Raw genomic sequence first — 6,599 nt, 5'->3', positions numbered from 1 at the left:
ATATTCTTTTGTATTATGTAATTATTCGAGAGCACGTTGTAGGGACATTTTATTTGTATATTCATTCATTTAATGTAAGGATCCCCGGTCGGTGAGTGAACGGTCCGAGTGCCGAGCCGATCGAATCAATTTAGATACCCGAGGACTTTTGGTTCGCGTGGGGAGTCGACCACCATAGTTCAGTGAACCATAGCGTAAGGATAGCGAACCAATTCCTCGACGCGCGAGCTTACTCTTCTCTCGGGTTCTTGACCCGAATCGATCGTTTCATCGAATACGGTGTTAAAACGGACGAGGAGAGTGCAACTTAATTCATGCGGTAAATAAATAAAATACGGCAAGCCCTAGGCAAACAGAGTACCGAAAGGGCATGCGGGATATAGGCTGGCACGTAATTGAACCCCCGAATCCGGAATCTTTGGTTCTGCATGACCATTGCCTTAGCAAATTAGGTGTATCCTATAACCCTAGACTTGGACAATTTACCGGCTCTCGACCTTCAGGTCTTAAATAGGCAAGTGACGACTTTTTCTCACGTGTGTCCGTCACACATCCCCAGGAAGGTGGACACTCCCAAGCCACGACATAGCGTGCGCTTGCGGGCCTCGATGAGATCGAAATTCGAGTCCACATAGCTTGGGGATTCCACTGGGAACATTTAGAGGGTTTGAGCTCGATCCGTTTGCTTGTTTGCTTGCTTATTGCTTTTATTTACCACTTTCGTTTAATTTATGCACTTTACTTCTGCATTTACATACGCGCATGCATTAGCATCATTCCTAGCGGTATTTAGGTACCACGCTCGAAATCCGATGTGCACCAATAGGTGTTAGGTTAAAAAAGGTTCCGAGTAGGAGAATGGATCGAGTGGCTCTGCTACCGAACCGGCCCCCAAAGATCCTTGCTCGGTTTTGGGGAAGTGGTTACCCCTTGATTGGGAGCCCCCATCCCTAGTTAGTTTTTCCCGACAGCACCAAAACACTACGTAAACATGGGCCGTTATGCTGGATCAAATTAACCTCCATGCCGTCAACCGACTCCAAAGTCGAGTCTTTGAGTTGGTCCTTAGTCATTTTTTTAGGCGAGCCTTTTCTGTTTTAAAGAGAGAGAGCTGTACATTGTAAAAGCCTGATTATGGTTTTATTTTCTGCACCTGGATGCATGTTTGTGAAAACTAAGACATTGTTTCGGTTTGATTTTAGACGTTGAATCAATAGTCTTTTCCATCTAGATAAGGATGGCCGGCCCGATTGTCTGCCCAAGGATCGACTGCATCACATCACCCGATCGGCAAATCACCCGCATTTGGGATACGTTTCGCCTAATCAACCAGGCTTACATCCGCAAAATCACAGGGGACATACCGTTGCTCGTCGATCGCCCCATCAACTGGACCTTTCTCAGGACTACCATCGAGGTCTAGGACCCCCAACACGCTGTGTTCAACTTTTAAGGGACAGAACTGACCCCCATTATCAAGGAGTACACAACCCTCATCCAGAGACCGGCAGCTACTTAAGACATCGTGGTGTCTAACTAATTCGCCACGATACTAGGATGACTTTCCATCCTCCTAGGCATCAGCGTCGAGGAGGCCCACCAAGAGCTCCGCAACGGATGGGAGCACAGCGTCAGGACTACATGGCTCGTCAACTGGACCTATATCCGTACACTCCGCGCCACAGAAGACACCCACCGACGTGATGCCTACCACGAGTTTCTCCTTCTCGTCATTGAGACCCTTCTGTTCCCTAGCGCCTCGACCCTCATAGACGGGGTACTTGCCACATCGTCCTCCAAAGCGGTAGGAGGCTGTAGTTACGTGGAAGCCCTCGTGGCTGAGATCGTGAGGTCCCTCGACTATGTAAAGGCGAGTCAACGCGACAGGATGAGGGGGTCCTCGCGCCTCCTGCATATATGGCTTCTCCCACACATCCAGCCGAACTGCATATACGCCTCCTGCATCATCAACAATCGCTCCCTTGTCAGACACCTATTCCTCGTGTTCGGACCCTCTGAGCGCAACATTTTCGACTGGAAGAAGATCATGGAGGACTTGACACCGGAGCAGTTTCTCTAAAGCTCGCTGGAGCCTCGACGGCCTCATGGCCATTGGGTGTCCAACAATCATAGGGCTTCCCCTCATCAACCACTTGTAGAGCATGTTTATCTTTTCTACCCGAGTGATCAGACAACTCGGTGGCCTGCAAGACATTCCCTCCGAGGGAGACGGCACCGCTTATCAGCTCACATGGGCAGACTTCGCACCTTAAGTCACAGAGAGGTTCCTGCGAGTCAGAGAGGTTCAACGCCTGTGGGTTACTCGCCTCATGTAGGACCTCTACTTCCCAGAGCACCCCATCGACAAAGAGCGAGCCTTCTCCACCATTTCAGCATATGTGGCCCAATTCCAACCGCAAGGCCTCGGGCCCACTCCTCAGCCTCGAGCAGCCCTAGCCCCGCGGGCTTCACAATCAACCGCTCCGGAGTCCGAGAGCACCGCTCAGGCGGCCATGCGTAGGAAGCTGCAGGCTATTAGAAAAGAGCGAGACCGACTCCCCCGAGAGTTCGCCGAGGCTCAAAAAAAGCTCAAAGATCGGAGGGAGCTACAGCAGGAGCTAGCTCAGGCACGCGCATGCGTGGAGAACCTGGACAGAGAGATAGCGCGTTTGAGCACCACGCTGAACCGAGCACGGGCAAAGGCGCGGAAGGTCTCCCATCCCTAGGTCTATTTTGCCAGCAGGGCCTTCGCCCCACTCAAGCCTACATAACGCTCACTCGGCTACCGAGCGTGGAAGATTATCGATTCAATGTCTAGCTTCCTTTTAAAATCGAGCATGTTGTCTTTTGTAAACTCAGGAATTGAATTGAATCAAGCAATGGTATTAGCATTTTGAAATCTCATGCATCTCATGCATTCCATTCTTTCAAATTATTGCTTCGCACTTTCATTTCTAAACGGACCTATAACATTCCGGCACTTACATATTTATGGAATATAGGTATTCACAACTAGCTACTCCACACCGCTACCCCACTCGTTCGCGCATAAGAATGGCTGAAGAAAACTAGCCCGGAATTCCCGAGGAAATTAATCGACTAGCGCCGATTCATTCTCAACTGCCGACAACCCAAGTGCTGCCACCACCGATCCTTACAGGAATACAGCCAGCTTATCCAAGGGCGTCCTCGGCCTATCTCCCATCACCGACTTTAGCGGGTGCACTTCTCGCATAGTCAAGGGTTTCGCCGCCGCCTCCAGTATACGCATCACTGGCACTGACAACTCAAGCACCACCGCCTGCACATGACGCCAATCATGTGGCTGCACTCGAGGGCAACATCACAACACTCCAAAGCACGATCAACCAAATGGTCGCCAACATGGCTGAGCTCATGACCTTGCTTGGGGGCCCGAACTGCGTGTCTTCGAGCTCTACCCCGCCTCTTGCACACGGGTCAATGGTTGACCCTGCTCCTTGGGTCCCGCTGACCCATGTGCCACAGAGCGACTTTGCAGTCGCCCCCGCGTCGACGGCCATCCCGATGCCCATTCCTCCCTTGACACATGTGTCGACGATCCACCTAGTCGATATCCTCTAACCATCATCCACCATTCTAACAGCAATCCCGCTTTCACCAATGATGATTCTATCATTGGACCCAACTATGTTCGCATCGCCTCTCATGTCTATGCCGGTCCCAACCATGATCTATACAATCCCTCCACTAATGGTCTTCCCGGCGTCGAGCGCCTCTACTCCTGTTCAAACTACAGAGCCTTTTCATTTCCCGACTCTACAACCCCATATTAGCCACCCCTACCAAGTTCAACCGCCCCTAAATATTCATTTCTCTGAACAGGGCACGCCGACTCATGCAACCCCCATAGCTCCACCCACAAATTTTCTCCATGAAGCGGAGACCGAGCAGGAGCAGAGGATTAATAAAATGGAAGAAACAATCAAGGCCCTTCAGGCCGATAACTCCCACCATGACTCATGCTACCTAGACCTGAATCTTTTCCCGGGGATACGGCTACCCCCGAGGTCAAAGTTCTCGATTTCCAGAAGTTCAACTGGACAAAGGACCCATGGCACCATCTTCCGACACTGTTAGGGGAAGATGCTCGAATACTGGGACTATGAGTAGTTCGTTATCACCACGTTTCAGGAGAGTTTGTTCGGACCAGCCCTGAACTGGTTCATGTTACTTCGAGCGGAGGACATTCCTTCCTGGATCGAGTTGTCCAAGAAGTTCGTTGAACAATACTAGTACAATATGGAGACGCTTCTACCCTTCCTTGAGCTAAGCACAATGGAGATGACAGAGGGACAGAGGTTCGAGGACTAAGCCACAAATTGGTGTTTAAAAGCAGCAAAACATTTCCCCCTATTTGTGAGACGTAGCAGATTTAGATGTTCCACGCGACACTCAAGGGGGCCTACTACTCGCACCTTATGGGCTACATGTCCTCCTTCTCAGAAATGATCATGGCCGGGAAGCAAGTGGACCTAAGCATCAAGCTCGGGAGAGTTGAGGGTTCGGTAAAGAAGAAAGAAGGGGAGTCCTCGAGAGAGACCACTGTTATGGCGGCCCCTATCGACGGTAAGAAGGGCAAGGAGACTGCCGTCAATGGCATCAACCCGGGACACTTGGGGCCCCAACAATACTCGATGAATTTCACATCTGCTCCACCTGATGCACCTGCATACGCCTTGCTGCCCATGCACTACCAGCCTCAGCACCTCGCATAGCCAGTCTATTACTCGACCCCATCGACCCCATCGACTCCACTCCACTACCGACCCGGCAACAAATCGTCCATCACTACACCCCTGCTCCTCCTTAAGCTCAGCAATACAGACCCCCGACTTCAAGAGCTCCTCTACTGGCACAGCAGGCCCCTGCCTTACAGAGTCAGCAGGGTAGTGCGACGCAACCTCGACAGCGCAAGCAATTCACACCTTTGCTTGTCCCACTCTCCCACATATATCGGTAGCTCCTTGGGGGCGGCAAAATTAGGTCGAAGGCGTCGGGCCCTAACTTCAATCCGGCAAATCAAAATCAGAGCCTGTGCTTCGAGTTTCACCATGGTGCTCCCCGCCACACTCTCGACTACTGCTGGAGACTAAGGGAAAAGGTCCAGCAGATGATTGACGACAAGGAGCTCTCATTCAACGCGATCAAACCACCGAACACGTAGGCCAACCCCCTCCCTGATCATGGGTCGAGTTGGGGACCCACCATTAACATGATCAGTATTTGCGCCATAGGGGAGGACGAGAGCAAGCAAGAGGGCCCTGTCCCATTCTGAATTTAGTACGTCCCTGTAGAAGCCACAGTCGGGTTCATGGGGTCCGGAGCTGCGCCTACCCCGTTCATGATCAAAGTCCCCGTTCGGGAGCCGTGCCAAGATGGCAGGGTCCCATGGACCTACAAGGGAAACGTCGAAAGTCTCGAGCAGCAGCTGAGCGTGATGGGTGTGACCCGCTTATATGAGAACCCATATGGCGTGAATAAACGATAGGCCCCCTGCTGCAGCACTAGGAGCCACCCTAGAAGCTACACCGATCCCGTAGAAGGTGACCGAGAAAGAAGCCGAGGCTTTCATGAAGATAATCGAGGCAAATGAGTACAAGGTAGTCAAGTAAATGGGCAAGTCTCCTGCCCACATTTTACTACTTGCCCTTCTCTTGAGTTCGAAGCCACATTGAGAAGCACTTCTGAAGGTCCTGATTGCGACACAGGTCCCCAAGGAAACAGTCCCGGACCGCATTGAAGAAACCATCAGCTCGATCTTCTCCAATAACATTTCGTTTTTATATGACGAGCTTCCCTCTGAGGGGTACGCGCATTCGCGGGCGTTTCACATCGTTTGCAAGTGCAACAACTTCATAGTCGGCTGGGTCATGATCAACAATGGCTCAGCTCTCAATGTGTGCCCCGTCTCCACGTTGAAGCAAATGAATGTAGACCTGACCACATCCTTACGAGCAAGACAGAGGTTCGAGCCTTCGACGGCTCATGGAGGGAAATGAATGGAGAGATCGACCTTTTGATCGATGTAGGCCCGTGTTCATTCAGCGTCATGTTCCAGGTCCTCAAAATCCTGAACGTCTTCAGCTTGTTGCTCGGGAGATCGTGGATCCATTCGGTCGACGCCTTCCCCTCCTCCCTGCACCAGAAGCTCAAGTTCATCTTCGAAGACCGGCTCATCATGGTCAAAGGTGAGGAGGACTACGCGATCTACAAGGGGACGGTTGTCCCCTACATCAGCATCGGGGACGATCAGAGCCTCCCCTCCCATTCATTTCACACCATCTCTGTCATCCGAGACTACAGAGAAGTCGATCCGTCCCATGCTGACCGCTTGGTTGGGAAGGTCTCGCTACGGCACAACTACATCCCCGATACCGGGCTCGGGACACGTGGATAGGAGATCAGCTGCCCCATCGAGATTGGGTACAAGAACAGGAGGGGACTCGATTTTCGCCCCTCTTGCCATGAGATTATCCAAGCCCCCATGGGCAGACACTTCCACCGCCTGGCCGCATACTATGGGTGGCTCAACATGGGCATTTCTGTTCCCCCTCTCT

The sequence above is a fragment of the Punica granatum genome, chromosome 1, assembly GCF_007655135.1.
Source record: "Punica granatum isolate Tunisia-2019 chromosome 1, ASM765513v2, whole genome shotgun sequence".
In the NCBI taxonomy this organism is placed as follows: Eukaryota; Viridiplantae; Streptophyta; class Magnoliopsida; order Myrtales; family Lythraceae; genus Punica; species Punica granatum.
Note: the sequence above shows the minus strand (reverse complement) of the source record.